Source organism: Hydra vulgaris, chromosome 13, assembly GCF_038396675.1.
Source record: "Hydra vulgaris chromosome 13, alternate assembly HydraT2T_AEP".
NCBI lineage: Eukaryota > Metazoa > Cnidaria > Hydrozoa > Anthoathecata > Hydridae > Hydra > Hydra vulgaris.
This window is the reverse complement of record NC_088932.1, coordinates 55,465,531-55,489,438: the sequence shown is the minus strand read 5'-3', so window position 1 is coordinate 55,489,438 and position 23,908 is coordinate 55,465,531. Positions and strand designations below refer to the sequence as shown.

General features: G+C 27.6%; 1 long non-coding RNA gene across 1 annotated transcript; it reads left to right on the top strand.

The window, feature by feature from the left end:
• Positions 1-5,596: 5,596 nt before the first annotated feature.
• On the top strand, positions 5,597-18,876 carry LOC101240951 (uncharacterized). Its single transcript, XR_010643390.1, has 2 exons — positions 5,597-5,765; positions 18,445-18,876. It is a non-coding gene; the product is annotated as an uncharacterized LOC101240951 (long non-coding RNA).
• The last annotated feature ends 5,032 nt before the right edge of the window (positions 18,877-23,908 follow it).

Here is a 23,908-nt window from a genome sequence, read left to right as displayed (position 1 = left end):
AAGGAACACTTTTTAGCATTGTTCGATGTTGGTTGCAAATGTTTTGTCCAACACTATATATATATTTGCAGATAATTTATTCGCTATAAATCATTCATTTAGTTTAGCAAGGTCTTTCTTTACTCTTTCAAATGAAATATTATTTCTTTATTTGAATAAAATAAGTTAGTATCGTTTGCAAATAGGATTGAATTTAAGATATTTGAAATTTTGCTCAAGTCGTTTACATAAATGAGAAATAAGAGAGGCCTTGGGATCGATCCTTAAAGAATGCCGCAGATAATTGACGCTAAATCCGTTTTTCCATCATTAAATGAGATGTACTATTTCCTGTTTATTAAATAACTTCCAAACCCAACTTAGTTAGAATTTCTAATATCATATTTTTTAAGTTTATATAAAAGAATATTATGATTTACCGTACTAAAAATCCTACTTAGATCAACAAAAACGCCTAAGGTAAACTTTTTTTTTCATCAAAGGCTTTAAATATTAAATGTACGATTGGTTGAATGACCAGATTTAAACCAAAAATGTGTATTGTAAAGAACATTATTGGTATTTAAAAAAGAATAAAGTCTGTTATACATAATATGCTCCGAAATCTAGATGAAACAAGTGAGAATTAAGAATGGTCTGTAATTTGAAACATCAGCAGGTTCACCTGTTTTAAAACTTGGTGTAACCTTAGTAATTTTTAAGGTTTCAGGAAAAACCCCATGTTTTATAGATAAACTAAAAATGTGTAAAAGCGTTACTGTTAAATAACTCTTCTTTAATCAACACCACTACTAATGAAATTCCTCATAAACAATTCCTTTCGTATCAAAGACGTTCTGCTACAGAACACTGGATCCCGTTATGCCTCGCGCAACCTGGCAAGTTTTTTTAAGTGACATGATAAAAATTTGAAGTATAAATATTTGATGTAGATAAGGTATTCCTAATGGAAGCAAACTCACAATATGTGCTAATTAAGCATGCCAACGGTCGTGAATCTAATGTTTCTATTCGTCATCTCGCGCCATTAACCTTCAGTTACCTTAAAACAACTCATTTAAGCTCATTGAATTAATCTACTGCACTTCAATAACAAGAACCAGTTGAGACTTAGTCATTGGATATTCCTTCGACATCCAGTGAGTCTCGACCTTCGACATCAAGTGGGTCTCCACCAGCCACGTCCAATAAGATTGAAAGTGGTATTTTACCAAAACGATAAACTCGAAAGCGCACAACTTTTAATCGGTTACTTAAAACTTAATGATGTTGAAGAGAATGTAATAAAATAAACATTACTATTATTGTTGTTTTAATAATATTTCTTCTTATTGTTTTAGTTAAAAAATACAATAATAATGAAAAGTTAAAAAGGTATAAATTAATTATTGTCATTTATCCTTCAAGTTCTTGACAATGACATTGGTCTGATGTTAGAATCATGTTGAACTCTGATCTTTGAATCTTAATCTTGACATGACCTCAATATGTTGAGTTTAAGTCGGGCGATAAAAATGTTTTCAGAAATTAATATTAATTAGTGCCGTAAAAAAAACAAAATGTCGGCTTGTTTTAACCCGTCGGAACTTTTTTTTGCTTCTTGTTCGACAGCAAATAAACACACCAATAGCATTTTTCAGAAACAAAATTTTGTATACGCCTATAAATAGATTGTATGGTTTCTAGTGTTTTTATATATATTTTAAAATTCAAAATCAGTAAAAAAAGAGAATAATAATCGTTAGCATTAGCAGTTGCTGCATTTTACTAAGTATACTCAAAATTGATTTATCTTGTTTGCAAATTAAGTTGTCGTTAAGTTAATTGTTACAATGGAAGCTGTCTTACAAAAGTTAAATGTTGGTATAGGATGGGAGTTGTTTGTGAAAATGGAATATTGTTTTATATTAAATTTAAATATGATAACTTGAAAAAGGTTGTTAAATATTAAATACTTATTAAATAAAAAAAAATATTATTATTAAATAAATTAAATAAAACTATATAAAACTTACTTAGTCCTTATTATTCTTGTGAAGACTTTTTTTAATGAATTATTTAATATTAAAAAAAGTAGGTGGTTAACAAATATTTGCATAGGTGTTTTTTTTAATTTTCTTTGCTAATTTTATAATAATTTAATTGATCATAATTGTTTGTTGACTATGTACACCTAATTTTGCTGTATATTGTATAAAGCAATGTAATCATATTATTCATTACAGTTAAAACTATGGTAAAAAAAAAAACTAAGTTTTTGCAGGGTAGAAAGCTCAATTTCAGAGAAACTTTAGTTGTTTTATGCTACAATATTTTATGATAGAGGTATCAATTTTCAATGATAAAAGTTAACTTGCTAATCAATAAGTAATTTACACTAAAACTAGTTATCTTGACCAAATATCCGCCTACAAAATATTGACTGACATTAAATCTTGGACTAATTGACTTGAATTTTTTTTCTTTTAATGCAAAATATGTGGGTTTTTATTTATTTTAAGTTTTTTTCATTTTTGTTTTATTTTTATTTTTTGTTTTGTTGAATGCAAAGTGTACATACATCAATTAAAATAGGTAGAACATATGAGGACATCACATAATAAAGTGGGGAGATTTAAAAAGTATTTGAAATTAGGTTCACCTGTGTTGCAATTCATTGTCTTTCAGTAAAAAAATAACCTTACTTTTTTTATTAAATGAGTTCTTGAGGTTCCTATAGAAATCAAAATTTTGGATAAATCCTAATAAGATTTTTTTTTCTACTCTAAATGTCAACTTTGGTACTCAAAAAATGCAAAATAAAATGCTAGTTTTAAAATTACCCAAAATTATTGCTTTTTTGCAAACTATGTAGAAGAAAGGGGTTTGTAATAAAAAAAAAAAAATATATATATATATATATATATATATATATATATATATATATATATATATATGTTTTTCTTTAAATGAAGATCAATATTATTTTAAAAATTAGCATTTAGTTCTGCATCTTTTGAGTACCTGGTCGACATAGTTCTGAATTTTCACTAATATTAGAACCTATCAAAGTTTTTGTGTGTAAGAGGAACCTCAAAAGCTCATCTAAATCCAAAAATATTTGTTTTAGCTGATAGAACACTATTCACATCTTAGGAATGTTTATTTTCGTTTTTTTATTTTTTCAGTACATATAGTGACTATCTTATAGCTTGCTGCCGTAAAGTTGCCGGCTTTAAATTGAATGAGGGCATGGGATGGGGCAGCAATTTTTTCAGTAAAAAAAAAAAATAGTTCTAAATAATTTTAGACATAAAAATCATAGAACTATACAACTGAATGTTTTGTATTTTACGCACTTAATAAATTATGTTTAGTTAAGTATAAATGGGTAGTTTTTGCAGAGTCAAACTAGTAAATATAATTAAATAGGTCTTTGAACTTGAATATTGTTGATATATTGATATATATTGTTAAATATTGATATATATTGATATATATTGATAGTTTATTAATATCAGGATTTATTTTTAGAATATATTGATATATTAGAATATTTAGAATATATAACAGATTTAGAACATTTTAGAATATATTGATATATATTGATAGTTTATTAATATCAGGATTCATTTTTAAGGTTGATAGCAGAATCAAGTTTTCCAGAAGATTGTCAGTCATGTGGATCTGTACTTGTTCTTAATAAAGTTCACTGATAAAAATGTTTTTTTCCAAATGTAAGTTGAACAAAGTTTGCAGACAAATCTAAGTGCAATATCATTAAGTTCTGAAATTTCAGATTTAGGATCAAATTTCCTGAATTCTTTGAGGTCAGGGGACGATGGATTTTAAACTTTGCCTTTACTCTGATGTTTTCTTGAATATTAGTGATTTCCATTGAATTTTTGGAAAATAGTGACTTATGTCATTTCCTGTGATTGCAAAGTGATTGATGAACAGTATTATTTTTACAGCGCCAAAGTCATGATAGCAAGAATCAGAGGACTCTGAGATTTGAGTTTATATTTTTCATAGTCTATCAAAAAGCTTGAATTTTCAAGTTGGTATGTTTGAAGGGTTAGAAAAAAAATCAAGACTCCTGAGTTAAGCAGTTAGCAAGTAGCTTTAATTTCTATTTTATAATTTAAAGCATTGACCTGGTTAAAAGTGTTGGGAATAGGCTATTTTTACCTTTTAGTCATGTGTTCAATTTGTTAAGATTTGTTATATCTACTAAAAAAACAAAATCTCTTAACCAAGATGAACTTTTTAGCAGCCCACACTCTGATGATAACTCCTCTTTTTTCTCCAAAAACTGAAGGACTTGATTATTTTCAATTAGTTTCATTTTCAAAAAACGAACAAAACTCTTGTCTATTAAGTACTCTTTCTTGAATTTTAATAATGCATTATACAACAGTGTCATTAACAAGGCTTTTTCCGTGTTATTAGAAAAATTCCATGTTATTAGAACAGAGTGCTTCTTGATGGTAGAATTATATTTAAAAAGGTTTTCCTTTTAAACATTTCTCAAGGAGAGAAACTTAACCATTATTCTTTCCAACGATTGCTGGTGCCCCATCAGTGCGAATACTGTCAAGTTTATTCCAATTCAGACTTTGTGTGCTGTTTTTAGAATTTTCTATACTTTTTTTATTGTTTTAAAAATATCTGGTCCAATTGTTTTGATCTGCAGCCGACAGAGACCAAGAAGATCTTGCATGATTTTTTTTTTTTTTTTTGATTCTTCTGTTTTGGAATTAAACTTCTCCTGAGCTCAGATCCAGCTGGATATTTTATGTTGAGCTTCAGGTGCATTTTAGTGAAATGTCTGTGCAAATTTTTTTTTTTAACTGTGTAGTTTTCTTAAAAAACACACAAGACATAAAGCTTTGATGATGTTTGTATAGACAAGAATTGTTCTTCTCATTCATCTCTGAAACAAGGCTGTGATTATAATTCACTTTCACGTTTTCTTTTTAAGTTTAACATTTGTCACTTTTGGCCATTTTAAATAGAAAAATATATTTATAATTTCAAGGAACATTTTTCACTTATTTTTTTCAGCCAGTTCTGTTTTGTACTAAAAAGTATTTTTTTACTTTGCTTCATTAGGAGTCTGGTACTACTGATTCAAAATTAATTTTGATTATTAATTAAATTTGATTTAGTCACTTGGAAATTAAATAATTAAAACAATTAATTTTAAAATAATGTTAGAAAAAGCTAATTGCCAGAAATCTCTGAAGAGCAAATGAAAATGTTTTAAAAGGCAAAAAATGCCTGCGGGCAGAGGGTTGGCCATCCCTGCTGTATTCTATAAAGAAAAGCAAAACTAGTAAGCAAATATATATTTTATATAGATCAGCAATTGTTGATCTATATACAATATATATATATATATATATATATATATATATATATATATATATATATATATATATATATATATATATATATAATATATATATATATATATATATTAGCATGTTTTAATTGTTAATGCCTAATGTAAATATAAAAATCTTTTTGAATTATCAAAAATAAAATGTAAATAAAGAACTTTTAAGAAAATTTCATTTTTCTATTTGTTAAAAAAATATATATTTATATTAACAGACAGATTATTGTAAAATATTTTAATAAAAAAAATGGTCTGAGTATCATGTATTCTTGTGCCCCTGTTTCTCTGGATTTGGCACAGTTTTATTCAGCCATATATTGATCGTTATTGGTATGGTAACAATCAGAAAAAAATTGAAGCTGAAGAGAATAGCAAAAAACAGGTAACATTTTATATAACAGGTAATATTATTTTGCAGCAAATAATAATTGGGAAAAGCATTTAGAAAACATTTTTTTATTTCATTTACTTATTTATTTATATAAATTAGTTATAGTAATAATGCTGTATATAAAATTCTATATATAGTCAGGGGTGTACACTCTGACTTTTGGTCGGTCGCCAGAAGAGTGACTGAAAGTAATCAGTTCATTAATTTGAGTCACCCACTGACTTTTTAAGTTGCTTGTCTCTATTTTTTATAAAATTATTTGCATTCAGTGGATTTCTCACATATTTTAGTCATTTTTAATTATAGGGCTAAGTGTAGACTAGAAATACTTTGCATAAATAAAAGTAATATTGTAAACTATTGTAAAATTCACTTTTCTACTTTTAGATAAGGCACATTGATATATACGCCATTATTATTTTGACTTAAATAAAATGCTTATTTTTTAAAAAAAGGTTTTTTTTTTACAACAACAAAGTATTGACAACTATAAAAAAACAGTTTACAAATACTTTAAAACCCTTTGCTTTTAATGTGTTCTAATTATTAAGATATTATTTGTTACAGGAGCTTAAAAACTATTGAGATTTTGAAAGTACACTCAGCAAAATTTCCATAGTTCCATGTAGTTATTGCAGATTTTACACAGAAGTTATTTATAAAATTAAACACAAAAATTATATTTATTAGACCTATTGCAAACAAATGCGTTTATGAGAATTTTATGTTTTTCAGAAATAATTGAAACTAAATTTTCTAGAATGTTTTTAAAATCTGGTTTTTAAAATAATATAAGGAAGTTTTGTATGTTTTTAATTAACATTTGTTATTTAGTTATAACAGGGTTCCTACAGAGCCTGTTTTCCTGTTTTTTTTCCTGTTTTTTCCATTTTGGCCTTTTTTCCTGTTTTTAAGGCATTAGCCTGTTTTTTTTTAAAAGTCTGACGATGTTTATATATAAAATGATATATTTTATGGATTTAGGAGGCAATTAAGATAAAGAGTTCTTCAAACAAAATTAATTAATTTTGTTTTAGGTACAATATCAGTTATTACTTAACGTAGTTGTAACATCTATTTTTTTGAAATAGAATATTAAACCATATAAATGTTATAAATTGAATTTTCAAATAACTTTTGTTTATTGTGTAATGTTAAACATGAATAGTTAAATTATAATAATAATTATGAAAGTTTATTTTATTTTTAAATGAAGTTTTCACTTCATTTAAAAATAAAATAAACTGAATTCATAAATATAATTAAATTATTTTAAAGAGCAATTTTTTTGATATGTCATTTACCTGTTTTGTTGATCAGGGGGAGTGCAATTTAATATTTTTATTTTTTAGTTAAAAGAATTAATTTTTTTGAAGTAAATTTTTCCGTATGAGAAAGACTAAATACTAATTATCCTGGGAAAAGAGCTATCCATGGATAAAAGCTTCAAATAAGTCTGTTAATCATGGCTTTTGTAGATTTTGTTCTATGGACATAAACATTTTTAGCTGGTGTAACCCAGATTAATCTACATTAATAACCCAGATTAATCAGCTAGATCACAGTCTCAATTTGTGACAAATTCAAATTGAAATTGCTAAAGCATGTCAACAAAAATATGATAAACTTAAATATATGATACATTGCCCCTATTATCAAAAAAATTATTTGGAATGAGTTGAAATGTTTGCCATTCACATTTCAATTTGATGAAACAACTACATCACAGACAAAAAACAATATGACGCTTATGCCAAGTACCATTGTAATCACTTTCAGCAAATAATAACATCGTACTTCAGGACATTGTTTGTTGGAAGGTGTACTGCAGAAGACCGTCTTGGTCATTTAAAAAAGTTATTAGGGAAAATTCAGCTGCATCCAAAGTCAATTATCTCCATTAGTATGGACATGCCAATAAATTGTTCTGAAAAAAATTGGAAAATGATTTTGAAAAAAAAGAAAAATTCATTGTCGATGTTGGGTCATGTCCACTCCATACAGTTTCCAATTCTTTTTTGGAAGGTTTGAAATCGTTGATTTCTGAGGCTATTGATTTGGACCAATTAGCTATTGATTAGCACAGTTTTTTAAATTTTCTGCAAAAATAATTGAAGAATATTTTGCTGTGGAATCATTCACTGAGCTCCAAGTTCAACGGATGTTGAGACATATCTCTACCTGTTGGATAAGCATTCAAGACAAGTTAGTGAGGGTAATGGAGCAGTTTGACAACTTGCGAGAATACTTTTTAAAAGTTCTGCCAAATCAACAAGAGTTCAATGGTGAAGCAGGTATTGCAACAACTGAAAGGTACATTCGTATTAAGAAAGCAATAAATAATAAAATGTTGCCTGCCATTGCATACTCTGTTATCTTTATTGCTCATGATTTCAAATGTTTCACAGTTGCATTAAAAACAAAACAGCCAATGATTACAGTCCTGTTCCCAACAATATACATTCTTACTCAAATTAATATTGTTTTTTATATCACTATTCTATTTCAAACTCTCACTATTATAATTTTTTTTTTACTATTTTTGTTATTGTTATTATTATTATTGTTATTATTATTAATATTATTGTTTTTGTTATTATTACTATTGTTATTATTGTTATTATTATTAATATTATTGTTTTTGTTATTATTACTATTGTTATTATTGTTATTATTATTATTATTATTACTAATAGAATTGTTATTTTTATTGTTAGTATTATTATTATTATTTTGACTATTATTATCAATAACTGGAGTTTTTATTATTATTGGCAATTATTATTACTGAAACTTATATTACTATATTATTTATGTAACTGTATATTATTATAATCTACTTTTCTTTTATTGCTATATTTTAATTAGGTATTTAAAAGTCTTAAGTGTTAAATATAAATTAAACTTCTTACTTTATTATTATTACATAAGGTTTTTTGTTTAAGTATTGTACTGTTGACGTTTTTTTAGTTTTTCATTATGGTGTTTACTTATTAAATTAGTACTTGTACTATATGTAAATATGTACTCTATTAGCTGAAAACAATTGAGTTTTATCTGAGTTAAGTTCACCAGCCACTGAGAGCCCCATTCTGTAGCAGAAGTGAGATCTTTATCAATCTCAAGTGCCCCGCCAAGCAATCGGAGAGTGTTAGCTTCTTATCAAAAAGAATAAATGGTAGAATAATAAGAATAAATGGTAGTATCATCAGCGAACAACTCCACCTTAGATGAGAGAAAATAGTTTTGAAAGTACAGAAAACAGCTCGGGCGATTACTTCTGCAAGATTGTAACAGGTATGTTGTCCAGAGCATGAGCTGTAGAAGAGTCTATGCACAAAATTACTTTAGATACAGAGGCTGTAGTGATACAAAAGTCAGGATTTGAAAAAAAAAAGATAGGATTGCTTTGAGTTGTATGTTTGGAGGAGGGACAGTTATGGTATGAGCTGCATTTTGTTTCCACTGCAAAGTTTTCAATATGTTTTATTACATAAATAAATGAATGCAAGAAATTATGAAGATCATTTAGAGGATGATTTAATCCAGTTTAGTGATGGTTTACCTACTGAGAATTTGATATTTCCAACACGATAATTGCAGCAATTCACAAGGCATAAAGTTTAAATCAGTGGTTTCAGGAAAAAAATATATATGTTTTGGATAAGCCATCATGTTTACCTGGCTTAAACCCTATTAAAAATTTATGAGGAATATTGGCACGAACTATATATGGAAGTTCTCAACAGTCAGGGCCTAATCTAGGAAAAAAAGTTGGGTTGCGGTAACCCCTCGTACCCGCAAACTTTAGTGGAAAATTGGCTTTTTTTTCGCGAAAAAAACAATATTTGTTGTAAAAAATGTAACAAAATGTAAAAAAAAAAAAGGCCTCAAATTTTAATTTGGGGGGCGCCCAAATACGGTTGACGCTATTGAAAACAGTTTAGAATAACCCCTGATAGTATAATATTATACAAGAACTTAAAACTTCTATCCAACAAGCATGGAACAGTATTTCTAAGTTCTGTTTGGAAAATCTTATATAAAGTATGAAAAACAGACTCTTCGAATTATATAGTGTGAAAAACTAAAGTATTTAAAAAGTTATTTTTTAAAACAAAAATTAAAAAGATTTACTTTTGATGGAACTATAGATATTTTGCTTGTTTTTTCAAAATATTTCTAACTTAAAGTTTTTTATGAAATAAATTATTATTTTCTATTAAAATATTATTTGCATATTTATTTATTCCTAATAAACAAAAGTCCTGTAATAAACAAAAAAGAATTCATTTACATGTACATTTACATTTACATTACTTTACATTTACATTACTTTAAGAATTCATTTACATGTACTAATTGTGGAACTTTGGAAAAATTTGCTGAATATATTTTAAAGCATCGTGTTGTAATAAAATTTAATTATAAACCACGCTAAAAATTATTTAAACTAATATAACAAAAATTATTAATATAATCTAAGTTCTGTATTTGAAAAAGATTATATTTCCATACAATTTATTTCTTAACACAATCTTATACTTAACATAATCTTTTGTTTGTTTATTACAATTTATTTATTTTAATTTTTATATATTTAATAGTATTGTTATCAACTTTTACTAAGTCGACTAAAAGTTGACTAGTCAAAAGTCAAAGTTAGTTCTTTTTGAAAAATCGAATAGTCAATTTAATTGACTATAGACATCCTACTAATAGGCTAAAAGTCAATTTAGTCGAGAAAAAATCTTAAAATCTTTATATCTTTTTATTAGATTTAACTTTTCAATTTTTAATTTTTGTTTGTTAATTTGATAACTATAGTATGTACTATTAGGGGAAAGTCGGGTAGCCTCGGACTGTGGGTAACTCCGAACACTTGATGTACATCTTAAACTAAAGAAGCTGCGTGATTTTAAATGCTACAGGGTTCCCACTCCTTCTTAAAAACCTTAAATATCTTTAAAAAAAAAAAACATCCTTAAAAGTCCTTAAATAATCTTAAAAAAATTTAAAGTTTGACTGCTCTCCTTAATTTCTTATTTATATATATATATTTTTAATCACCTTGGAAATTTTATTAAAATGAATGGATTATACTTATTAATAAAAATGCCAATATATAATTCTTTGATAGTTTGCAAACCTATACTTCTATTATATAAATATATTTATATATACATCAAGTAATATTCATAATAATTTTTTTGCTTATATTTAAAATTTATTGAAAAAAATATGATTCTGTTTTTAATGTGACAATTTCCTCTTTAATTGTCCTTACTTTTCTTTCAAAAAATTGTCGTTCACGACCAAATCTCCTTTAATATTAGGAAAATATCTCCTAAAATCTCCTTAAAATCCTTACTTTTAGCCTCAGTTTAATAGTGGGAACCCTGTAATATAAAAATATTATTTAAAAGTTTTGCATATTCAAAATATATATCATAATATGACGAAGCAATTGGCTGGGAGTAAAAGATATCGCTTCCCACCACCAGAAGAGCAATGTTTCATCATATTTGATTTACATTAATTCATCTAATTTTATTTAAACTAATAACTTTTTATTGATTAAAGATTCATTTTTATTTACAATGTTTATTAAAAAATAAATTTTTTCAATACTTTAATAGTTTTAAAACTAGTATTTGTGAATGAGTATCGGACACATGTTTGGAGGGTGGTTCCAGACAACTTAATCCATTTACACATTAAAAATGAGCAACTTTTTATATAAATAGTTATACATTTACTATAATACACAAACCCAAAATAGTAATTTATTTAATTCCAATAAAAAAACCCTAAGATTTGAAAAAAGTGTTTTTAAAGTGTTTATTTTTATTAGTAAAAGCTAATGTTTATATTTCTAAATGATGATGTTTAAATTCCAATTCCTTATATATTAGAGGCAATTTTTAAAAACAATATTTTTTAAATGTGTTGAAAACATTCCAATGCTAATTAATTGTATATTATATTAATGTCACACGGGTAAAAAGGAGGTAAAATCATGGTTAAACTATGTGTCTGGGGCTACCTCCAATTTTAAAACATGCTTTTTTTCTAACATTTTTTTTTTTATGTTTTGTATATTATCAAGGTACACAATAATTATTTTTTTATTTCTAATTCATTTAATAAATGTTTATATTTTTAATAAAGTCTTTTAACACTTTATTTTCTATTATTACATGTGTTCCATCTATTTTTTCCTTTAGTTTTTTGTTTACTCTCTTTAAGTTTTATCTAATTCATAGCATGTTAACATTATTTATACCTAACTAAATTTTGATTATGTATTTCATTATTTTTTTTTCCTTTTGTTTACTCGATGCTTGCGATTTTTATAAATACTTTTCTAAAGGGCTGCTCCAAGCTGGCTCGCGGCCTTGAACCGAAATTTAGTAGTGAAAATATCTAAATATCATTATTCTATACAATTAGATTGTAAATAAGATTGTAATGACTGTACTACCAGTCATTACAATCGTGTAATGACTGGTAGTACAGATTATAAGATTGTAATGGCGATACTACCAGGGACATGGTGGGAATCGAACTCGGAACTTATCTCTCATAAGGTGAGCACAGAATAGATTGTCCCATTGTTGGAATGATCTTTCTCTCCTCCATTATTGTTTAAATTATATAATACTAAAAAATAAAAAGCAAATTTAAATTATTTTATTACTTTTATTACAATTTTTTTCAATAAAAAATAACTAATTATTAGCATACTTCGACTAAATTAACTTTTAGTCAACTTAGTCAATTTCAAAAATGAATTAGTCAATTTTATTCGACTTATATATTATATAATATAAAAATATATAATATATTGGTCCATTTAGTCAACAGTCAAATTATTTAATAGTCATAACAACACTTGTATTTAATGTAGCATTTTTAATAAAGATTATAAGCAATTTATAGATAGATTTTATCAGTTACCAATAAGATATTTGTAAACATAATTTATGTTCATAAATGTATTACCTCAAAAGAACTTTACGCGATATTGAATTAATAAGAAACAAAAAATGCATTTGTCACAAAAGCACTTCTCCCTAATAACAAAAGGTAACCCTATAAACAAAAATAATAATAAATTGATTGTATCTAAATGGTTGTTGTCAACCTTAATAGATATTTTTTATTTCTAATGATCATTTTTTGAATTAATTTGCAACAAATTAGAGAATTTAATTTAAGTTGAATAAGAGTGCAAGAAATGAATTGCAACCAAGAGCATGAGCGCACAAATACAAATGTGCAATTAGTAGTAGGCACAGGGAAAGATTCCCTGAGAGGATTTTTAAACCCTTTGAGTAGGGTTAGAAAATCTTTTTTATTTAAGGGTTTTTAAATAAGGGGTAATTTTTTTTATTTAAGGGTTTTTTTATTTAAGGGTAATTTTTTATTTAAGGGTAAATCTTTTTTATTTAAGGGTTTTTAAATAAAGGGTTTTAAATAAGAGGTAAACAGATTCTATCTGTTGACCAGCCTCGCACCCCTTCTTCATCTATTAGGCTAGCGCAGATGTATTTTTAGTACATTGTTTCTAGTTTAGGATGTTGAATGCTGGATCTTCTTGATTCAATGCATGGGTTTTGCTTGCGTCTCTGTTTTTATGACGAGGCAACTCATTCTATTATCTCCTAATGAGGGTACAGCTCTAAAACTCAGTTTTATGGTTCTAAGGTTGGCTGGTAGTCAAGTTTTTTGAACTCTGTGGTTAATCTCAGAGAGGCTGATTCCATCAACAGCTGAGAAATATCAAAGTATTAACAGTGCCATGTTGCGCATGGATGGTGTCCCTCTTTGTAATTTTAGTGTGCATTGCGGAGGCCACATTTGGAGCCCTTTGTTACGGCTTATGGTTTATTAATAGTAATAAGGCAATTGCTTGGGCTATAAGATAGTGTTCTGAGTACTATCTATGCTTTGAGTCAAGTTCTTCAATTTGATTTTAAAATGAATAAAGTACCAAAAACTATAAAACACAAAAAACCATCATCATCACCAAGTTCTCTAAACCTATTATTCACTGATATTTGTGGTCTTGGAAGTAACTTTTATTCTGTTGAGTCTTATCTCTTGCAAAGTTCACCAGACCTACTTGCTCTTTGTGAGACTAATTTGAGTTCAGCTGTCTCATCTTGCGATATTTGTAAAGACTCCAATAGTCACAATGTCGGCCTGGGTATTTACATTCATAAGAATTAACCCATTTGTCGTGAAACTAGGTTTGAATCCACAGACTATTCTTTCATGTGCTTTTGTTTAGCACCACTTCACTCTATTGCAGGCTTGGTCAGGAAGGCGTGCGATTTCAAGTCTTTTATGACCACGCAAATAATATTTTGTTTTGATGATTTAACCACGGTTTTTAACAAATGCGCTGAAATAATTAGTTTTTAATTACGTCGAAAATAAATAATTTCGATATGTTTAACTTTACTAACGTTTTTTATTAGCAAAACGCTTTTAAATAAAGTAGCTAATGATTTTAATTAAAGTATCATTGAAAGTTGTATAATTTTTTATTTATATTATTTAATTATATAAGATTTTTTTTATAAGTAAAACAAACGTAAAAATTGAAGAAAAAAAAAATGATTTTATAAGCGACGACTTTAAACAGCGAAGGTCTCTTTATATTAGAATTTATATTAGAATTTAACTTTATATTATAATAACTTTATATTAGAATCATTAAAGTTTTTACTGAGAAGACGAAAAAAAAGACAAACTTTTTTGAAAGCCGTTTGAATTAAATAACTTTGATCTTTACTTATGTATTTATATTATTGAAACGCATTTAAATAAAGTAACAAATCACATTTTTTATATTTACATAAGTATTTATTTTTTATTATAAATGTTTTTAAATAAAAAAAAATTATAACAATTTTTTAAATAAACGATTTAATTATTTTTACTTTTTTTACTTTTTGTGCGAAGAATTGTTAAGAATCTTTTTTTAAACTTTTAAATGTACGCGTTTATTAAACAATTGTCTGTTGTAAGTTGTTACTTTATTTAAAAAAGGTTTAGCATAATATGAAATTATAAAAACATTAGTAACGATAAACGATTCAAAGTTATTTATTCCAAACGTAATTTAGATAATCTTATCGTTATAGTTTATTATTTTTTTTAGTTAAGTTTTAATTTTATTTTTGCAATTTTAGTTTTATGCAAGTTATTTTTATTTTGTTTTTCGTTATTTTTTTGACGAAAATTTATTCGCTTCTTTAACGTTTTTTTTAAGTTTCTTTATAGTTGAGTTATGATTTTTATAGCGCGTTTTTAAAACGCATACAAATTTTTTAAAACTTATTAACAGCTGTCGTCAAGTTAAGTAAAATCAAATAGAATTTGCGTGGTCATATTATGACGCGAAATCGCACGCCTTCCTGGCCAAGCCTGCTCTATTGCCTTTCTCTTTGTTCTATATCGCTCTCCTTCATCTCATGACTGCACTCTTTTTGATGTTATTTCTGATCATATTGACCAAGCCCTCTCTCTTTATCCATCAGCTCATATAGTTGTTGTAATGCTCACAACTCTGAATGGCTTGGCTCTAGTGTTAGTGATTCTGCACGCATTTAAGGCCACAACTTAAGCCTTTCTCAATTCCTAACTCAAATAGTCAACTTTCCAACTCGCTTTCCTGACAATCTGAATCATTTACCTTCTCTACTCGACTTATGTCTCGTTTCTGATCCTAGTCAGTGCTCAGTTTCTCCACATTCACCCTTAGGAGCTTCTGATCACAGTTTGATCTCTCTAAAACTAATATCTCATTCTTCTTAATCACCTAAATCCCCCTATTACCGTACCTCTTACAACTACAGTAAAGCTGACTGGGATTCTTTCTAGGATTTTCTTCGTGATTGCCCTTGGGTAGAAATCTTTTGTCTTCCTGTCAACTAATGTGCATCTTACATAACTTCGTGGATTCAGGCTGGCATGGAATCTTTTGTTCCTTCTCGACAATTCCAGGTCAAGCCTCACTCTCCTCCATGGTTTTAATAAACAGACGTCTGTTTATTACTGCTAAGCCATTGTAAAAAGGCTATTCGCAGGTCATCAAATCTCGTATCTCATCTCAAAAATTAGGCTCTCGTGATTTCTGTAGAATCTTTAATAGTATCAATAATAAGGGCAAATCTCTAATTCCACCTCTCTTGTATGGTTCAGACTTTGTCACCTCACCTAAAGACAAAGCTGAATTGTTTGCTTAAAACTTTTCATCAATATCATCTCTTGATTTCACTAGTTGCTTTCTACCTGATATTGCCAACAAACAGGTTGATCCATTGCTTGACATTCATATCACTCCAGCATCTGTATCTAAAGTGATTTACTGCCTAGACTTTTCTACAGCTTGTGGCCTGGACAACATACCTGTTATTGTCTTGCAGAAGTGTTCTCCGGAGCTGTCGTCTATACTCTCAAAACTATTCAACAAGTGCTTATTAGAGTCTTGTTTTCCAGCCTAATGGAAAGCAGCATCTGTTATCCCTAGGGATAACAAAAAAAAGATAGGGATAACAAAAAAAAGAGAGCGATCTGATTCGTCTAACTACTGTCACATTAGTCTTCTTCCTATCATAAGCAAGGTTTTTAAATCTTTAATTAACAAACACTTAATTTCTCATCTTGAATCTAATAACTTTCTGACCATCAATATGGATTTCGATCTTCTCGTTCTACAGCTGATTTGCTAACAGTAATAACTGACAGGTTTTATCATGGATTAGATGAAGGTGGAGAGGTTAAGGCCATCGCTCTTGACATTTCAAAAGCTTTTGATAAAGTTTGGCATGTTGGTCTTCTCCATAAGCTTTCTTTTTATGGTGTATCTGGCAACATCTTTAAGATTATTGAATCCTTTTTTATTGATTCCTTTTCAACCGTAGTATAAAAGTTGTCCTCGATGGACAGCACTCTTTTTTATTTTCTGTAACTTCAGGGGTTCCTTAAGGTTCTATTCTTGGTCCTATACTCTTTTTAATTTACATTAATGATCTTCCAGGTATTCTCACATCTAAGGTGACATTGTTTGCTGATGATACTACCATTTATTCTTGTCGTGATAAAAAACCAACACTCTCTGATTGCTTGGAGGGGGCATTTGAGTTCAAAAAGGATCTTACATCTGCTACAGCATGGGGCTCACAGTGGCTGGTGAGCTTTAATACAGACAAAACTCAATTTTTTTCAGCCAATCGTTATCGCAAAAAGTTAGATCTTTCTATATTTATGAACGGTGATGTACAATGAGTCATCTACTCTTCATCTTCTAGGACTAACTCTTACTTCCAATCTTTCTTGGAAACCATATATCAAATACGTTGCAAAATTAGCATCTGCTAAGGTTGCATCTCTTTATCGAGCTCGTCACTTTCTTACTTCGGATTCTATTCTCTATCTCTATAAATCTCAAATCCGGCCTTGTATGGAATAATGTTGCTATATCTGGGGCGGATCTTCTAATGATGCCCTTTCTCTTTTAGACAAGGTGCAAAAACGCATTGTAAACATAGTCGGACCTTCTCTTGCAGCCAACCTCCAACCATTATCACATCGTCGTAATGTTGCTTCTCTTTCTCTTTTCTACAAATTCTATAATAGGCACTGCTCTAAAGAGCATCTCTTGTGCTCTAAAAAGCATCTCTTTTGCCATCTAATAATATTCATTCTCGTCTTACTTGTCATTCAATTAAGTCTCATCCTTTTTCTGTGACTGTTCCTAAGTGCTCCGTTTATTCGTCTAGTTTTTTTCCTCGAACATCAGTTTTGGAAAATTTCCGTTCCTGATTTGTATAACTTGCAATCCTTTAAGTCGTCCGTCAATTGCTTTCTTGCTCTACAATCTTCATCTTTTCTCTTTCAGTAACTTCCAACTTTAATTAGTGGCTGCTTGCAGCCTTGTTGGAAGCAAAGATGTTTTGAAAATAAAAATAAAAATTTAAAGAGCTGAAAAGCAAGGTTTTTGTTTTTTTGAGTTTTTATAAGTTTTTATATTATTGAAATTTTCAATAACAAAACTGTGTTTATAACAAAAAATTTTAATTTTTCAAATTACTTAATGATTATTTAAGTTCTAAACTGAATCCAAATCAAAATTTATGTTTGATCATTACTATATAAAAGAAAATAGTTTTAATAAAAAAAAAATTATTTGCAGCTCTACAAAAATTATTTGCTGCTCTTCACTAAATAACCAAACCAATTTTTAACGATGTGCTTCTGTGATTGCCTCAAGGACTATGCGATCGAATATTGGTTAATGTGATTATAAATTTCATGAACTTTGATGTGATTATAAATTTAATGAACTTTTTGATAGTTGTTTTTTTTTCCAGCTATAATGGTAAACATTTATTTTTACTTAAGCAAAGTTTAAAATTAATGCAAAATTTAATAAAACTTTTATACTGTACCAATTTTATATATATATATATATATATATATATATATATATATATATATATATATATATATATATATATATATATATATATACATATACATATATATATTTTTTTTGTTAAAACTATTTAGAACTTAAGAAATGTTGTACTTTTAACTAAAAAAATTTTCTAAACTGGAAACTGTTACTAACTTTTATTCAATTTTACTTTTATAGGCCGTCGATGATGAAGCGAATGCAACAACTTATCAATCTGATAAAATGTATTGCTCTATAAAAGGCAAATGAGATTAAATGCCCTTAGACTAAATACAAACTGATTATAAAACTTTTTTTTTTTTTTTTAACAACGCTACACAATGATACTTTTTTAATTTTATAAAAGAAAACTTTGTTCTTCGTTTTCTTTCACCAATGTTTATTCTTTCTGAGCTAAAATATTTTTGTGATCTTACTTTGGAAAATTCAAAAATTCGCTCTGTAATCATTTTGTATAAGTTTTTGGGCTTTAATATTTTTAGCTGAACATTAAAGTATGTGATGACGTATATGCGATAAAACTTGTTATAATTACAAGCCTTGTATGTACTGATGTTTGTACTGAAATTTTACTTTTTAATATAACCCGTTTGTGATTTTAGTTTATTTAATGAGAATTTTTTTTTTATAATGTTTTATATTTTGCAAATTTATTTCTAAAAATACTTTCTTATGGTGTGACTATGCTTTAGATAGGTAGTAGGGTTTTTCTTGGTATGCCCACGCAGAAAAATATTCGTTTCCGAGACAAAATAGTTGGAAAAATTACAAAAAAATAACTGTTTTCTTTTTATCAGCGCTAAATATTAGTAAACATTTATTAAATGTTTATTAAAAGTGTTTATTAAAACTTTTATTCGTAACGTTTTATGAGCCTGAAATAATTTGTGGATTATAATCGACTTTTAGAGGAGGCAGAAAGTAAATTTTTAGCAAAGATTTTTGTAAATGAAAAAACTGTTTATATCAGTTTCTATATTACAATCTTTAATTCTTTTATAACAGAGTAGAACCGAGCTAGTTGAGTATGGGGAAGTAAAATATCCTCGAAAAGTTTCATTACAAAACATCCAAGTTTAAGATTTAATAATATAAGATAATCTAATTCGCAACAAAATGTTCGACGATGCACTGAGATCTTTTCTATTTTCCCTGGACTTAAAGGGTTGTTTAAACTTGAAAAGTAAAAAATTTTCCCTGGGGTTTTCTACTGCAAAAACTTTTTTAATTTTTTTTCCTTTGCGTTGTTTGTTTGCTTATTTACTATTTGCTAAATTTGCTATTTAAATTACGCCATCGAAGTATATAAATTAAATTTTTTTTTTTAAATTACGCAACGCCAAACTTATTTAAAAATTTAAGTAGGAAATCATTTTGAAGGGTCGTTTATATACTTGGTTTAATTAAAGACTCTGCACGGGAAAACTTTTAATTCTTTGTCTTTCATCCATTAGTTTAATTTCGCGTTACGTATTTTACGGACGATCCCTCATTGGCGCACTTGCTGTCGACGGTAATCAAGATTGGATCAAATTTGATTTTTTTTTTTTTTTTTTGTATACTTTTAAGCGAAAGAAACAGTTGATAATGTCTAAAAAAAATATTAATTAGATTTTAATTATGAGTCTAATTATTACATTATACTTACTTTCTTGGGTTTTTCCATCTTATATAATGTTTTCTTGGTAACATTAGCTGGCGTCTTATTTCTTTCCTCTACTCATACAAGTATTACATTCTGCTATTTATCGTCAGACTTGGTTACAAAAACGCAATCTTGATTAAAAAAAATATTTCTCTCAGCGCAGTAATTTGTTATTTGTTTTTTCTTCCACAAACTGAACGAAGTTTTTGGAGCTCTCATTTCCAAGATCTTTATACTTTTCATAACAAAACCATTCACTCAGCTTAAAAGAGTCTTTAAATGCTTTCAAGTCACATCTTGGAGCAAAAGCTGCTATTCTAAATTTAGGAGTTTTGGAATATACATTTTTTAAGAAGCTTGACACCAAAATATGTGTCAGCCATAAATCTTGCTTTATACATTGCACTAGGCTGGGGGAATATAAACTCATTCAAGGAAAAATATATTCTTCCTTGCGCATAAGTCAAGTAGGCTAAGTCTTTTTCATAAAATTTGAAACTAAAAATCTGAGTGCTCTAATTAAAGACTACCACATTCTCCAACCTGATTAGAAGTCGTCGATAAATTACATCATAGTTTTATAACAACTCATGTGAAAATTGTAACTAAAATGTTACAATGTTGTGACGGAGGAAGGCGGGGGGGGGGGGTAGGGGAAGGTTTGAAATGGTAAGAAATACAGACCTAATCTATATTATGTCTACAGAGAACCAGAAACTTTTTAGAGTTATTAATTTTTGGTTATTATAGCTATTATAGTTGTTATAGCTCCGTGGTATTTACCACGTGGTACCAGTATTGCAATAGATCTATCTGCAAAAATATGATCTGCATGATCATGGTATCGAAGATTCTTAAACTTTTCTCTTGCACGGGTCTCTCTCCCTTTGAGTTCTCAAATATGTAAACTTCTAGCTGTTCAGTTGTTCAATAAGTTGTTCACATGTAAGCTCTAAAAGAATCTTGTTGTTCTTATTCTGTCTCCAAGAAACATAATTCGGCTCTGAGACATCTGAATCATTTTCACAAACCGAATACTCAGATGTAAGCAAACTCCAAGCATTTACATTTTTATACATATATCAAACAAGGATGCTTTGCAGAAAAGTTGCGATGGTTGGAGTCTGGAACAAAAAAGGCCCTAAAATTTTGGCCACAACTGCCCCAAACATCAAAGCAACAAGTTAATAAAATTTTTTTTTACTTAGTTTTATTCAAAATAGAACACACTAAATGAAGCAGAAGAAATAAAAATTAGAAGCATGTTGTTTGCGTTACTTACAGTACAGCAAAAGCATTGCAAATATTGAGAATATTTAGGATTGAAGAACTTTAACACGTTGAGGCAAACATTCTCTAATGAGAGTGTCTCGACAATGCGAAGTGTGTTTTACTAATAAGCAGCTTACCTAACAGACAATGTGAAGTAAGAACTTTAATTCTTGAGTAACAGCCAATCAATTTATAATGTGATTACTTTTCTGTGATATTTTGAAAGATGTCACAGAAAAGTAAAGCTAACTGAAAGTCTTAAAAGCAGAACAAAGAAAAGTAAAACTAACTGAAAGTTTTAAAAGCAGAACTGAAAGTCTTAAAAGCAGAACTGAAAGTCTTAAAAGCAGAACTGAAAGTCTTAAGCAGAACAAAATTCAGTTAGAAAAACATAATAATTATCGCAGTATTGATGATATTCTTATTTTGATGAACATCAACGCTTTTTTTAAGCCCACTACTTTTCATCTTCTAATAATTTCATTCCCTGCTAACCTCTCATGGAAACCAAATACACAGTCCTTTGCAAAGTTAGTGTATGCTAAGGTTGCTCTTTTTTTTCTTGTTCGCTTTTTTATTTCTTACTTCTTTGTCTTCCTCTATAAATCTATTAATTTAGTTGCTAAGCATGGTTCTCTGCACCATTCTCGTAAGGTTTTTTTTTCTGCAAAAACGCATGTTTTTTAGGGAGACAAAATTTTTTATTGCCGCTGCTCAAGCAAACTATCAGCACCAGCTCTATCCACAAAAACTCAATTTTTTTGTGATTTGTTGTCATTTAGCAAAATTGCTTTTTTTTTACTGTAATTGTTTCTTTATACTCAGATAACTTTTATTCATCTTGCTTTTCTGAGACAATCTTAATCTGTTTCATAACTAATATTTTCATTATTTTAATAAACAATAAAAATAACAATTCTTAACTATGTTAGCTTAGTTAAGAATTTTCAAAATTCATAACTAAGTTAACTTTATTAAAAGTTAGAGCTAGTTTATTTGTTACATTAAAAAAAGTTAACTGTTCAATATGTGAGTAAAAATGTAATTTAATGCTGTATAAAGTAGAAATATAATATTTAGATATTTTAGAATCCAAAAAAACCTTTGTATGATAGGAAAAAACAAGTCTAGAATTGTTTATATCAAATATGGGTAGTTTTACATAAAAACTTACAATACTAAATACTCGGGTGCCTGGAAAGGGTTTTAAAAAAAGCTTATTTTTTCATAAAACGATGCCTTTCCTCAAGTTAATCTTAATTGCAAAAAATAAAAATGGTATTTTAATTGAGATACTGCAGCTAGAAACATCACCATTAAAGGTTTACAAGCTTCTCTTACCCACAAGTAAATTGAGAGTTTTAAAGTCAAAGCATTATTTTCCTAGATAAGTTATTTGCACCTCAGCTAAGGTACTTTACTTTTTTGAATTAAGAAATGATTAAAAAAAACACACACACACAATTCAAATCTTTCTCGCAGTCACATTTATGTTAGTATTTTTTGTCACAGACTCGATTTATCTTCTAATAAGTTTTTTTTGTCACATAAAACACAGACTTCATCTTCTAATAAGTATAAACACAGACTTCTAATGCTTAACTTATTAACTTAACAACTTCTAATAAGTTATAATATAAACACAGATTCATCTTCTAATTCATCTTCAATTTTTTTTGCTACATAAAACAGACTCAATTCATCTTCTTATAAGTTTTTTATGTCACATAAAACACAGATTCGATTCATCTTCTAGTAGGACAAAGGTTGAAAAATTTTTTTTTGGAATGTTTGTCTTACAAGCAATAAAAACAATTTGATTTTTAATTTGTGAAATTATTTGTATAATATACCTACCTAATGCTACCATATAGGTAAAAATAGGCACAAAAAAAAACTGACACATCACAAATTTTTAATTATTGACAATAGACTTTTACTTATATATATAAAAAATTTAAAAACTTACTTACAACATTAAAACAAATAAATTGAAAACGAAAGAAATTATTTTAAAAAAACGCCTTTCAAACATTAGTTTTGTTTTCTATTTAATAGTAAAAAGGGCTTTTTATAATAAAAATCTATGATTTTGATCCATCAAAAATAAAAATTAAAAAATACTAAAATTGTGAAGAAAAACTCAAAAGGAACTTTTTTTTTTTTCAAGTTTTAATTATTTTTTATCCAATTTTATTAGTATTAAACGGAGAAAAATCTATTTCCCATAACTCTATAAGCAATCCAATATTTTTACATGTTTAATACATTTAAATAAATTTCTAACAAAATATAAATTCTATTAACAAAAGTTATCAAGCTTGCTATCAATAAAAGATATATTTATCAAGCTTGAACAATATATTAAAAAAAATAATAATACAGAAAACATTTTGTTGATCAAGATAAAATATAAATCGATATTAATAAATTTCTTATTTAGCAACTCAACAATAATTTGTTAAAGAAAAAAAAAAATTTTTTATTAAACTTGAATAAGTTTCAAAGCATACTAACAAAATCAAAGTTACTGTTCAAAAACATAAAAAATACAACATCACGATTATACAAACAAATTTGTTTTCAATCTTTCAATGATATATAAATATGTACAATAACCAAAATGAAACAAAGCAATATGTACACAGAGGGAATACCAGTAATTTTTACATGCTGAAATGAACAAATAAAAATAACAGCATAAAATTTAAATACTGTTTAGTG